This window comes from Pongo pygmaeus, chromosome 7 (assembly GCF_028885625.2).
Source record: "Pongo pygmaeus isolate AG05252 chromosome 7, NHGRI_mPonPyg2-v2.0_pri, whole genome shotgun sequence".
Classification (NCBI taxonomy): domain Eukaryota; kingdom Metazoa; phylum Chordata; class Mammalia; order Primates; family Hominidae; genus Pongo; species Pongo pygmaeus.
In genome coordinates, this window is record NC_072380.2 from 15706017 (window position 1) to 15720918 (window position 14902).

A 14902-nucleotide genomic window follows, 5' to 3' on the forward strand; every position below is an offset into this window, starting at 1 on the left:
AGGGAGTTTTTTGTTTGCTTATTTAAGTTTCTTACAAATTTTGAATATTAAACCTTTGTCAAATGCATAATTTGCAGCCACTTTCTCCTATTCTGTAGGTTGTCTGTTTATGCTGTTGATAACTTCTTCTGGTGTGCAGAAACTCTTTAGTTTAATTATGTCCCATTTGTCAGTTTTTCTATTTCTTGCAGTTGCTTTGAGTGTCTTCATCGTGAAATCTTTGCCAGATCCCATCTCCAGAATGGTATATCCTGGGTTATCTTCTGGGAGTTTTATAGTTTTGGTTTTACATTTAAGTATTTCATCCATCTTGAGTTGATTTTTATGTATGGTGTAAGGAAGGGATCCAGTTTCAGTCATCTGCATATGGCTAACAAGTTATCCCAGCACCACTTACTGAATAGGGAATCCTTTCCCCATTGTTTGTTTTTGTCAGGTTTGTCAAAGATCAGATAGTTGTAGGTGTGCAGCATTACTTCTGTGCTCCTTATTCTGTTCCATTGGTCTGTGTGTCTATATTTGTACCAGTACAATGGTGGTGTGGTTACTGTAGCATTGCAGTATAGTTTGAAGTCTGGTAATGCCAAATGCTTCCAGCTTTGCCCATTTTGCCTAGGATTGCCTTGGCTATTCAGGCTATTTTTTGATTCCATATGAATTTTAAAATAGTTTTTTTCATAATTCTGTGAAGAATGTCCTTGGTAGTTTGATAGAAATATCACTGAATTTGTGGATTGCTTTGGGCAGTATGGCCATTTTAACTGTAGTGATTCTTTGTAATCATGAACATGGAATGTTTTTCCATTTGTTTGTATCATCTCTGATTTCTTTGAACAACATTTTATAATTATGAACTATTTCAGAGATCTTTTACCTCCCTGGTTATCTGTATTCTTAAGTATTTTATTTTTGTGGCAATTGTGAATGGGATTTCATTCTTAATTTGGCTTTCACCTTGGATGTTGTTGGTGTATAGGAATGCTATTGATTTTTCTGCATTGATTTACTATCTTAAAACTTTGCTGAAGTTGTTTAGCAGATCAAGGAGCTTTTGGACAGAGACTATGGGGTTTTCTAGGTAGAGAGTTAAATTGTCAGCAAACATAGATAGTTTGACTTCCTCTCTTTTTATTTTGATGCCTTTTATTTCGTTCTCTTGCCGGATGTCTCTGGCTAGGACTTAACAGTACCATATTGCATTGGAGTGGTAAGAGAAGGCATCTTCATCTTGTTCCAACTTTCAAGGGGAATGTTTCCAGCTTTGCCCATTCACTATGATGTTGGCAGTGGGTTTTTCATAGAGGGCTCTTATTTTTTTGAAATATGTTCCTTCAGTGTCTAGTTTGTTGAGGGTTTTTAACATGAAGGAATATTGAATTTTTTTGGAAAGCCTTTCCTGTATGAAGATGATCAGGTGGTTTTTGTTTTTGTTTGGTTTTTGTTTTGAGACAGAGTCTCGCTCTGTTGCCTAGGCTGGAGTGCAGTGGTGTGATCTTGGCTCTTCGCAACCTCTGCCTCCTGGGTTCAAACGATTCTCTTGCCTCAGCCTCCCAAGTAACTGGGATTACAGGCGCTTGCCACCATGCCTGGCTAATTTTTGTATTTTTAGTAGAGACAGGGTCTCACCATGTTGGCCAGGCTGGTCTTGAACTCTTGGCCTCAAGTGATCCACACACCACAGCTTCCCAAAGTGCTGGGATTACAGTCATGAGCCACCACACCTGGCACATGTGGTTTTATTAGTTCTGTTATGTTATGCATCACATTTATTGATTTGTGTATGTTGAACCAACATTGCATCCCAGGGATAAAGGCTACTTGATCATGGTGGATTAACTTTTTGATGTACTGCTGGATTTAGTTTGCTAGTATTTTGTTGAGGATTTTTGGATCCATGTTCATAAAAAATATTGGCCTACTGTTTTCTTGTTTCGTTGTTTCTCTGTCAGTTTTTGGTATCAGGATGATGCTAGCCTCATAGAATGAGTTTGGGAGGAGACCCCCCCCCCCTTTTTTTTGTTTTTTGCAATAGTTTCAGTGGGAATGGTACCAGCTCTTCTTTATACATCTGGTAGAATTTGGCTTTGAATCCATCTGGTCCTGGGCTTTTTCTTGTTGTTAGGCTTTTTATTACTTATTCAATTTCAGAACTTATTATTGGTCAGTTCAGGGATTCAGTTTCTTCCTGGTTCAGTCATGGGAGGTTGTATGTTTCCAGGAATTTATCTGTTTCTTCTAGGTTTTCTAGCTTGTGTGCATAGAGGTGTTTGTAGTAGTTTCTGAGGGCTTTTTTTTTTTTTTTTTTTTTCCCCCATAGAGTCAGTGGTAGCACCCCCTTTGTCATTTCTGATTGAGTTTATTTGGATATTGTCTCTTATTTTAGTAGTCTAGCTAGTGGTCAATTTACTATTTTTCCACTATTGGACTGTGTGGTTATGTCAGTCTCTTCATAGGTCTCTAAGAACATGTTTTATGAATCTGTGTGTTCCTCTATTGGGTGCATATATATTCAAGATAGTTAGATCCTCTCGTTGAATTGAGCCCTTTACCGCTGTGTAAAGGGCTTGTCTTGATCTTTGTTGCTTTAAAGACTGTTGTGTCTGAAATTAGAATACCAACCTCTTCTTTCTTCCGTTTTCCATTTGCTTGGTAGATTTTCTTCCATCTCTTCACATTGAGCCTATAGATGTCATTGCGTGTGAGATGGATCTGTTGAAGACAGCTTACCATTGGTTCTTGATTCTTTATTCAGCTTGCTACTTTGTGCCTTTTAATTGGGGCATTTAGCCTGTTTACATTCAAGGTTGATACTGATGTGTGGATTTGATCCTGTCATCCTACTGTTAGCTGGTTATTATGTAGACTTGTTCGTGTGGTTGCTTTGCAGTGTCACTGGTGTATGTATTTAAGTATATTTTTATAGTGGCCAGTAACACTCTTTTCTTTCCACATTTAGTACTCCCTTCAGAACCTCTATTAAGGTGGTTCTGGTGGTCACGAATTCCCTTTCAGAAAAGGATGTCTTACTTAATTGCTTATGAAGCTGAAGTTGGCTGGATATAAAACTCTTGGTTGGAAGTTCTTTTTTTTTTTTTTTTTTTTAAAGAATGCTGAATATAGGTTGAATCTCTCCTGGCTTGTAGGGTTACTGCTGTTTTAAGCCTTATTGGGGGTTCCCTGTGTAGGTGATCTGTCCCTTTTCTCTAGCTGCCTTAACTTTTTTTTCCTTTCATTTTGACCTTAGAGAATCTCATGTGTCTTGGGATTGTCATCTTGTATAGCATTTCACAGGGGTTCTCTGCGTTTCCTGACTCTGAATGTTGGCCTCTGTAGCAAGCTTGGGGAAATTTTCACGGATGATATCCTGAAATACACTTTCCAAGTTGCTTGCTTTCTCTCCCTTACGGGGACACCAATGAGTCGTAGATTTGGTTCCCTTTACATAATCCCATATTTTACATAGGTTCTGTTCATTCTTTATTGTTTTTTCTTCATTTCTGAATGAGTTATTTCAAAGAGCCAGTCTTTGACCTCTGAGATTCCTTCCTCAGCTTGCTCAATTCTGCTGTTGATACTTGCAATTGTATTCTGAAATTCTTTGAGTTTTTCAGCTCTATCAGCTCAGTTTAGTTCTTTGTTGAAATAGCCATTTTGTCTTTCATCTCCTGTATAATTTTATGGTATTCCTTAGAATCCTTGGACTGAGTTTCAACTTTCCCTTGAATCCTGGTGATCTTCGTTTCTATCCATATTCTGAATTGTATTTCTGTTATTTTAGCCTGGTTAAGAACCATGTTGGCCGGGCACAGTGGCTCATGCCTGTAATTCTAGCACTTTGGGAGGATGAGGCGGGCAGATCACCTGAGGTCAGGAGTTTGAGACCAACCTGGCCAACATGGTGAAACCCTGTCTCTATTAAAAATACAAAATTAGCCAAGCATGGTGGCGTGCGCCAGTAATCCCAGCCACTCAGGAGGCTGAGGCAGGAAAATTGCTTGAACCTGGGAGGCTGCAGTAAGCTGAGATCACGCCATTGCACTCCAGTGTGGGCAACAAGACGGAAACTCCATCCAGAAAAAAAAAAAATGATTGTTGGGGAACTAGTGTGGCCATTCGGAGGTAAGAAGACACTGGCTTTTTGAATTGCCAGAGTTCTTGCACTGGTTTGTTTTTATCTTCGCGGGCTGAAGTTCCTTCAGTCTTTGAAGTTGCCATCCTTTGGAAGAATTTTTTGTTCTTTTATCCTCTTTGATATCCTTCGGGCCTTGATTATGGTATAAGGTGGGCATGGTTGACTGGCTTTGTTTCTGGAAGATTTTGGGGGGCCATGGCTTAGCTCAGGACTTGCGAGCTGCATGCCCTAACTCTGGGGGGCTGGTTTCAGGCCCTAGCTTTTTTCTCTGGTCCCTCCTGATTACTGGAGGGGGTCAGTTGTTCCCAGATCGCTGGTCACAACACTCCCATGAGTGGTGTCAGCCAAAATGCTTCATAGGAAGGTGGCATTGAGATTTGTGCTGGTTCACTTATGCCAGCAGCAGCAGCAGCCTGGCAGGGTGCATGCTCGTTGCCCAAGCTGAGGTATTGGGTGTGCTGGCATCCAAGCATGTGTTTGCACCATTGCCAGTGTCATAGCAGGGGCAGAGATCTTTTGGGCATGTGCCCTCCATTCACACTGGCAGCAGTGGCAGCGCAGCATTTGGGGAGAGGCCACTAGTGTCAGTGCAGTGGTGGTGTCAGTGGAAAGATCGGGCACAGGAGGGCATGCAGTTAGCACCCTCTGATATGGGTTGGTTGTGTCCCCACCTAAATCTCATCTTGAATTTTAACTCCCACGGTTCCCACATGTCATGGCAGGGACCCAGTTGGAGGTAATTGAATCATGGGGACAGGTCTTTATCATGCTGTCCTCATGATAGTGAATAAGTCTTATGAGATCTGATGGTTTTATAAAGAGGAGTTCCCCTGCATTAACTCTCTCTTGCCACCATCCATGTAAAATGTGACTGGTTCCTCCTTGTCTTCTGCCATGATTGTGAGGCCTCGCCAGCCACATGGAACTGTAAGTCCATTCAACCTCTTTTTCTCCCCGGTCTTGGGTGTGTCTTTATCAGCAGTGTGAAAACAGACTAATACAGTAAATTGGTACCAGTGGAGTGGGGCGATGCTGAAAAGCTACCCAAAAATGTGGAAGTGACTTTGGAACTTGGTAACAGGCAGAATCTGGAAAAGTTTGGGGGCTTTAGAAGAAGACAGGAAAATGTGGGAAAGTTTGTAACTCCCTAGAGACTTGTTGAATGGCTTTGATCAAAACGCTGATAATGATATGAACAATGAAATCCAGACTAAGGTGGTCTCAGATGGAGATGAGGAACATATTGGGAACTCTGGAGCAAAGGTGACTCTTGTTATGTTTTAGCAAAGAGACTGGTGGCATTTTGCCCCTGCCCTAAAGATTTGTGGAACTTTGAACTCAAGAGAGATGATTTAGGGTATGTGGTGGAAGAAATTTCTAAGCAGCAAAGCATTCAAGAAGTGAGGTGAGTGCTGTTAAATGTATTCAGTTTTATAAGAGAAGCAGAGCATAAAAGTTCAGAAAATTTGCAGCCTGACAACAAGATAGAAAAGAAAAACCCATTTTCTGAGGAGAAATTCAAGCTGGCTGTGGAAATTTGCGTAAGTAATGAGGAGCTGAATGTTAATCCCCAAGACAATGGGGAAAATGTCTCCAGGGCATGTTAAAGGTCTTCACGGCAGCCTTTCCCATCACAGGCCCAGAGGCCTAGGAGGCAAAAATAGTTTCCTGGGCTGGGCTCAAGGTCCTCGTGCTGTGTGCAGCCTAGGGACTTGGTGCCTTGCATCCTTGTCACTCCAACTGTGACTAAAAGGGGCCAAGGTGCAGCTTGGGATGTGGATTCCAAGGGCACAAGCTGCAAGCCTTGGCAGCTTCCATGTGGTTCCTGTGAGTACACAGCAGTCAAGAATTGAGGTTTGGGAACCTCTGCATAGATTTCAGAGGATGTATGGAAATACCTGGATGTCGAAGCAGAAGTCTGATGCAGGGGTGGGGCACTCATGAAGAACCTCTACTAGAGCACTGTGGAAGGGAAATGTGGTGTCAAAGCCCTCACACAGAGTCCCTAGTGGGACAGCGCCTCGTAGAGTTGTGAGAAGAGGGCCACCATCCTCCAGACCCCAGAATGGTAGATCCACTCACAGCTTACACTGTGTGCTTGGATCCCTGCATCCCTGGTATGAAACCCACTTGATCATCTGTTCGGGTGGATTATCTGTTTGATATGTTGTTGGGTTCAGTTAGCTAGCATCTTGTTAAAGGATTTTAGCTCCTATGCTCATCAGGGATATCGGTCTGTAGTTTTCTTTTTTGGTTATGTCTTTTCCTGGTTTTGGTATTAGGGTGATACTGGCTTCATAGAGTGATTTAGGGAGGGTTCCTTCTTTCTCTATCTTGTGGTATAGTGTCAGTAGAATTGGCACCAATTCTTCTTTGAATGTCTGGTAGAATTCTGCTGTGAATCTAGCTTGTCCTGGACTTTTTTTTTGTTGGTAATTTTTAAATTACCATTTCAGTCTTGCTGCTTGTTATTGGTCTGCTCAGGGTATCAAATAAGCTAGGAGGGTTGCATCTTGCAAGGAATTTAACCATCTCTCTAGGTTTTCTAGTTTAGGCACGTAAAGGTGTTCATAGTAGCCTTGAATGATCTTTTGTATTTCAGTGGTGTCAGCTGTAATATGTCCCTTATCATTTCTTATTGAGCTTGTTTGGATTTTGTCTCTATTTTTCTTGGTTAATCTTGCTAATGGTCTATCATTTTTATTTATATTTTCAAAGAACCAGCTTTTTGTTTCATTTATCTTTTGTATTTTTTTTTTTTGTTTCAATTTCATTTAGCTCTGCTCTGATCTTGGTTATTTCCTTTCTTCTGCTGAGTTTGGGTTTGGTTTGTTTTTGTTTCTCTAGTTCCTTGAGCTGCGACCTTAGATGGTCTGTTTGGGCTCATTCAGACCTGTTGATGTAGGCGTTTAGGGCTATGAACTTTCCTCCTTGCACAGCCTTTGCTGTATACCAGAGGTTTTGATAGGTTTTGGCTATCTTTGTGAGGGTGCCAAGTGCTGGGTGGTCTAGTTGGCTATCTTGCTACAACTTTCTCAAATGCAAATATCTTGACCACAGAATCATAATTTTATTCATCTTTATAATCCTCTCTATAAGGCTGCACATACCTGTTGAATGAATGAATGAATGAGCCAAAGAAAGTGCATATAAAATGACCAGACCTAATGGGTTATGTACATTTTATTATCTGTTTAGGTCATAATGCTGCCTGTGTTTTCCTATGTATTTATAAAATGTAAAGGATTTTGTTTTTGTTGGCCTGTTTTTAGAGTTACCTGAGAAATTGTTTTACATTTATTTTGATTTACGTAGTAACTAGCAGACTTTACTATATACAATGCAAAGATTATTATTTGTGAAATTATTTCTAGCCATCTAAGAATATCAGTATTTAGTCTAGTTAATAAATTACCTTATACAGATTATACCAGAGTTTAATATCTTTGAAAAGTTTTGGACTTATCCAAAATATATTTAATTTGGTTTACCCCAAACTGTGTGTTGAAATACAAAGTTAATATACACCATAGAAATTTAAAAACAATTTAAAATATTGCTTTTCTTTACTATAACTTATACTCTTTTATTTTGTCCCTTAAAATGAAACTTAAAAAATACTATTGAAGTTTATAATATTCAAAGTAAGCTCTGTTCCTAAAATGAATTTTATAATAGATGTCTAGCAAAGCTGCTGTGTTAATAATGCAAAAGTGCTGTAATTCTCTCTCAAAGAAGCAATTACTGTGAAAAGCAACATTTTATTTCTGCCAAGAAAAAAAATTATTGTGTTCTACATCAAATTCTGCAAGAATCAGTTAAAAACTCTGTAAGTTAGGACTTTACAATTTCTTTCACTAAACGTATGAAAACAATTATGAAATAAGTAGTAACTATATATTGTGTCTGAGACTTGATTTTCAGTTTATATACTTACTAAATCCTTAAGTTATAATTTTAGGTTCAAAATATAAACTCAACTTCAACGTCAGGAATGCTTTTCCCGTTATATGAGACTGCCTCAAACCTCATTTATGGTTTAGAAATGTCTTTATTATGTTATCAAGGTAATCTCTATGGCACCTAAATTGTTTATACTATTACATCTCAGAATATTTGCTATTAGGTAATTAGAGTATCTGACAATATTAGATAATTAAGATATTTTTTCTTTGCCATTGTCTCATTACTAGGTGAAAATGAAATGGTTTTTATATATTTGACTTTGATACATCTTCATTATGCTCTTTTATTGCTTATAAATAGATATCATTATTTTTCTCCAGTTTGCTTATCAATAAGTTAACATATTAAGTTCTGAAAGCATGGACCATTCTCTTTTTTTTCGTTTTTTTTTTTTTTTTGAGACAGGGTGTCCTCCTGCGGCCCAGGCTGGAGTTCATTGGCGTGATCACAGCCCACTTTTAACTTCAAAATCCTAGGCTCAAGCCATCCTCCCACCTCAGTCTCCTTAGTAGCTGGGACTACAGGTGCATGCCACTGTGCCCAACTAATTTTTTAAATTTTTAGTAGAGACAGGGTCTTGCTACGTCATCTAGGCTGGTCTTGGACTCCTAGTCTCAAGTGATACTCCAGCACTGGCCTGCCAAAGTGCTGGGATTACAGGGGTGAACCAACCATGCGCAGCCATCTTCAGCCTATTTTAAATGAACAATTTTTAAAAAATACACTGTAAATATAACTAACAATCATTTAACTGTAACAACTATTCAGTGAATTGTAATGTATATTTCATTACTGGTTATTAAGTCATTACTAAAGGCATTCTCATTTTAGAAAAAGTGTTTTTCATTTTCTCCTAGCACTTTCATTCACCATCGTTCTCGAAACTTTCAAACTTTTAGACTGCACTCTCTCACCACTGTTTCTTGCTCTCTCTCTGTACTATTTCATTGATGGTAGTGAAACAGACTACTTGGATTTTACTGTCCAGCTGTCAGTATTCAAAATCTGCCATAAAACCTAGCATTAACAATGGTAATATGATCTGATAATTGATGTGACTTTTAAAAAATGCTGTTTGCTCCAGGAAAAAGATTATATGCAGAAACTTATTTCCTTATTAATTAATAGTTGTATTTTCAAATGAACTTTATATCCTGATAGCACATGACATTTTCCCTCTCATATGAGTTTGAAAGATGAGGAAGTTGTATAACAAGAGCGAAAAGCCATTGGAATACTTTGTTGCTTGTTAGATTTAGTGCATTTTACAAAAAGGATGGACTTTTTTTAGGGATTGTACAGGAAAAGTCTAATTCAATATTTTATAAAGCACTTAGAGGTTAAATAGAACTTTTAAAATAGATTTCTTTTGACCAAGTGATTATCCTTTCAACAAGTGCTGTAGAAGGAAGAATTATATAAGCATCAGCAAAAGCCTCTATATAATGTCTTGCTAGCCCATTTTTTATAAACAGGACTTGAGTCAGCAGAAAGGGCATTCCAATATTGCAACATTAGAATCTTTTTATAATCTTTTTATTATCTACTTTTGAATAGAATCTATTATTAGTTGTAGAGATTAAATACCCTGTCCTGTGTGTGTTCCTTGGATTGAAAACAGGACAAGATTACAGTGAAAGCAGCAGCTTAGGGTATGAAATTCTGAATCCAAATACATTTCAACTCCAAATAATCTCTGGGTCCAGAAAGCCAGTTGCACTGACTCAGAAAAAAGTTTATCATGCTTTTCCACCAGACCTACTCACACTTCAAGTCATTTATTTAATTCAGTTCAATGAATAACTATGGTGTGCTTTTCCCTCTGTGTAGCTCTGGGGATGTAACAGTATTCTGGGCTGAATTCCTGTATTTGTGAAGTTCATAATTTATTCAGAGCTGCAGGTGATTCTACAGTTAATTTCTGATAGAATATGAGACTAGCTATAATCATAATATAAGCAAAGTGCTGTGTGAACAGAGTAAGTAGGAGTGAAAGAGCCTTTTCCTTAGGCTGGATATTGTAGGAAAAAAATTAAATTTCTTCAGTTAATGGACAAGTGGAAAGATAGGACAGAATGAGTAAAGGCCATATGCCTTGTTGAGGGAACAGAGAGTAATTTGATGTGGTTAGTGCTTGTGAGTGTTGAGACATGAGGCTAGAAAGATAATTTGCTACTAGATTATGAAGGACCTTGAAAGCTTTGTGGTAATTTGCTCCTAATCATCTGAGCAGTAGGAAATCATGGAATGATTTGAAGAAAGAGTAGTGTTGGGTAGTTACCTAAGAAACTGTTTGTTTAAAGAGACAGATGTCTCTTTCAGTGTTTGTCTGAAAAAGAATGTTTGTTGTCCCTTTTCTGGCCCCTTCGCTAGAGAGAACGGCTGGAGCTTTTTTTTTTTTTTTTTTTTTTTTGCTTTGCCTGTTGGTGTTTCTGGGTTGCCCACTTCTCCAGTATCATCCAGTCCAGGATAAGTGAAGTGAAAATCATTGTGTTAGTCCGGAGGTCCCTATTCTGTGTGCTTTCTTCTCTCTACCTTTCAGAATCTTCTTATGTTTGTTTTATATGTGATGTCCAGGGTGTTTGGCAGTATTTAACCAGAGGGACAAACACAAGTACATCCATCTTTTCTGGAATTAGAAATCTTAAATGGACTTTAAAAAATGTTACAGAAGTAAAATGTACAAGTAGTGTAATACACAGATCTTAAATGCCTATTTTAATAAGTGTATATTTCCCTGTAATAATCAATGTAAAACCTTTTTATTCCCCCACAAAGTTTCCTCAGGGCCTCTTGCATGTATATCTGCCATTCCTCATAGGAAGCCACTGTTATGATTTTTATCACCATAGATTACCTTGCCTATGCTTGAAGTTCCCATAAAATGAATCACATAGTATGTGTCTGGATAGTTTTACTTAACATATTTTTGAAATTGAAGATGATTTGTAAAATACTGTGTATGTGTGTATTTTTTACTTTAAACATTTTTAAGCCATAGAATAATATTACAAGAATAGTGTTTCAGGAAGGAAATTAATTTTGTAGTCGATACAGTAGCTGTTTTGGGTTTGGGGGTTGTTTGGTGGTTCATTATAGAAGTAGGTGCATGGAGATGTTGAATTACCCACAATGTCATCAATCTGTTAATAAAGCAAAGCCAAATGTATTAGAATTTAACTGCAGTGAGAAAAACTTTGCAGTGTTTCAGAAGGAAGAAGTAGAAGAAGGATATTTATAGGGCTTTGGGATCTGTGCTGAAATGGTTTAAGGTGGGCTTTTTAAGACAAGCAGCTTATGTGGATTAGGCAGATTCTGTGATGGAACAGTTTAGATTTGTTGGACACTGAGGCAAGAGTCTTAAAGTAAGCTGTTTATCCAGGTGTATGGACTATTGTCTCTGATAAATTGGTCTGTGAGAATTTCTTGAAGCAAACAGGTAATTTTTTTGGTTTATAGTCTTATCTTTGCCAGGCAAAGATTTCCTTGAATAAACTACCAAGTCATGTTGACACAGATGGTCTCAGTTCTCAGAGATAAGAGGTTGTTGATGAATCTGAGGTTTTTAAGGCCACTACCAAGGTAATGGAAATGGGACGAGAATAGAAGAGCCATTATGGAAGAGACCAGTCACGGCTGTGTGGAGAACAAAATCAAGAGAGCCTATTTTCTCGGCCTGATGGGGCTTCCTTTTGTAGACTCTTTTTGTTTACTCTGGCATTTACTCTTAAAAGACTTTTCATAGATATTTCAGATGGAAAAGACTCTAATGTTACCAAAGCCAGAATCTTCTGTTTGAGTAAGAAACCCTTTTATAAACATTGGTATTAAATAATAGTTGTTGAGCCTCTTCTTAAACAATTTAGATAGGGAACTTGCTTTCTCATGAGACAGCCAATTTTAGCTTTAGAATGCTTTATTTGTTGAGAAAATCTTTCATATATGGAGCTGAAAACTGTTTCTTTGAAATGCTTAATAGTGCTTTCTTTCCTCCCTCTGGAATCTCATGGTATAAATACCTTCCAAGTTTCTCATATCAGCTGAACAAATAATTGAGGTGGATGTTCACGCTGTACTCTCTTTCTAGGCAACCTGTTTCCAGCTCTTTCGGCAGTCATCATGCCACAGATTGGTAGTGTCTCCCTATCCTGGTTTCTGTTCTCTGCTTTGCTCTCCGGTTTGTCGGTGTCACCATTAATACCTGCAGCGTTCAAGTTGAATACTGTTCTCCACATGCATTCTGAACAGGGAGGAGTGGAGGTATTGCTTTCTTTCTGTGTACCTGACTTACATTACTTAAAATAACAAATTGAAACAAACAAGCAACAACAACAACAAAAAAACACAACTAACTTCTCTTCAGCTTTTCTAATAGCTTCATCAGACTAGAAACTCTTGGTTCACTTGGTTTCAGCATTGCTAGGCATAGTTGACAGTGATTGAGAGTTTCAGAAAGATGAGCTGAAATTGTTTACATGCATGATGCCAAGAAGTATACTGTCCCTGTTTACTAATTAAACAAACAAAAAAAACCACACAGCCGTGCAATTGAGGTAGTAGTGAGGCTATCTTCTTATTGTTTGTTTAACTTAGACCCTGCTATAGGGAAGAACTGCTGAGATTCTTTCATGTTGATTCCCCAAATGATTACAGAATCTCATTTTAGTTGCATAGCTTGCTATTATTAGGGAAGAAAGTATCTTTCTAAATTCTTTATGAATTCAAGAATGTTATACAGAAAGTATCAGGGGACATTAGTATAGCTATAAACTTTAAAGAGATATGTGACTTGAGCCTGATTAATTATAGATTATAATATTATGGAAATAGAGGTAAAACAAATAACATATTCTAGCTACTCTATACTTTTAATTTCCTTTTCTGAACCCTTTTAAGTGGGAATTTTTTCTTCAAATTTGATGTACTTTGGGTTGCAGTTGAGTTGGAGAATTTGAAGTTTGTCTTGTTTTTAACATTTTAAAAATATTCATTAGTGATATTGAAAATAACAGCTTTGGGCAGCCTTGTTGTCTTTGGCCATTAGGGTTGCTATAAAGGAATACCTGAGACTAGATGATTTATAAAGAAAAGAGTTTTATTTGGGTCACCATTCTGCAGGCGGTACAAGAAGTGTGGCACCAGCATCTGCTTCTGGTGAGGGCCTCAAGCTGCTTCCACTCACAGTGGAAGTTATGGGGAGTCAGCATGTGCAGCAATCACATGGCAGGTGAGAGGAGTGAAGTACCAGATTCTCTTAAATCATGCGAACTAATAGCAGAAGAACTCATTCATTACTGGGAGGGTGGCACCAAGTCCCCCATGACCCAAACTCCTCCTATCAAGCCCCACCTCCAACAATGGGGATCAAATTTCAACATGAGATTTGGAGGGGACAAACATACAAACCATAGCACTGTATTTATTGGCTCATTTCGCTCAGCAAAAGTTTACAGAGTGTCTGCTGTATGCTGTCTTAAGCAGTCTGGCTTGGCACTGCAAAATAAGTGACGAACAAAACAGATAAAGCTTATAACCTCAAAAAGCTTTTATTTTAGCCAGGGGACACAGACAGTGAAAAAGGAAATATGTCAGGTGGTAGTAAATACTTTGAGAAAAGTAAAGCAGAGTGATAGAAGGTTGAGGAGAGTACTTTTTTATACAGTGTTCTGAGAAGGCCTATCTGAAAAGAAGTCATTTAAGCAGAGACCTGAAGGAAATGAGAGAGTGATTTATATAGTACCTGGAAGGTGGAACAGCAAGTGCAAAGGCCCCAAAATGGAAACATTCTTCATGGTTTTTTTGTTTTGTTTTGTTTTGTTTTTGTTTTTTTGGAATAGCAAGGAAGCCGATATGATTATAGTAATGAGAGTGAGGAAGAGAGTGGTAGATATGATTAGAGTGACACGGTGCTGTGCTGTGGGGCAGGGGCAAGAGCACAGGTTGACATGTGTTCAATGTAAGGCCTTGTAAACTCTGTTAGGGACCTTGAATTTTAATCTAAGTGATGTGGAAGCCATTTGAAGGATATCAAGCCAAGGAGTGAGATAATCTGCCATTTTAAAAATCACTTATTTTTGAGAAAGATAGCTACATAACTTTATTGGTTCTTTGTTCTCATTCGGTTTATGGCAACTACTAAACTGGACTGTAACGCTGGTTCTCCACAGAACACATAAATACCAACTAAAGGAAACTTTCTTTTTTTTCCTTTTCTTTTTCTCTTTCCTAACCTACCGCCCCTGTGTCTGTCTGTACATCCAATCTTACCCCTCTTTTTCCTTTCAGCAGCAGATATATGATGCTTGGGATGTAAAAAGAATGAGCATTGTTTGCTCCTATATTGACCCTAACAAGTTTTGGAATAGGAAGGATCGTTACTTCTTATGTTTGATATTTTAGATAAACTGGGAATCAAAAGGGTTAAGTGATTTGCCCAAAAGCACATAACAAGTTAATCACAAAGCAGTTAGAACCCATGCTAGCTTCTTTGTTAATCCTATATTCTTTAAAAAAAAAAAAAAAAAAAGTCCTTATTATTTGGATCACTTATTATATAACTTACTAGGTTTTTCTCTATGGCATCTCATATTTTATACCTTTATTTTATTAGTGTATTATTATTTATGTATTTGTATTTTCATGACCCATTTCTTCAAAGATAATTTAAAATGCCCTGGGTGCATGATTTTTTTTTTTCTCGGACCTTCTTAACGACCGGAATTAGAGCCATAGTTACCAAAACAATTATTCTAAAGAAAGAGTACAGAGATATTGATTTGATGATGAAAGGAAGCACTGCTGGAG

General features: G+C 38.0%; 1 protein-coding gene across 5 annotated transcripts in view; it reads left to right on the forward strand.

The window, feature by feature from the left end:
- The window catches only part of TUSC3 (tumor suppressor candidate 3), a 313790-nt gene that overhangs the window by 145707 nt on the left and 153181 nt on the right, over positions 1–14902 (forward strand). The gene's annotated exons all lie outside the window — the stretch shown is intronic.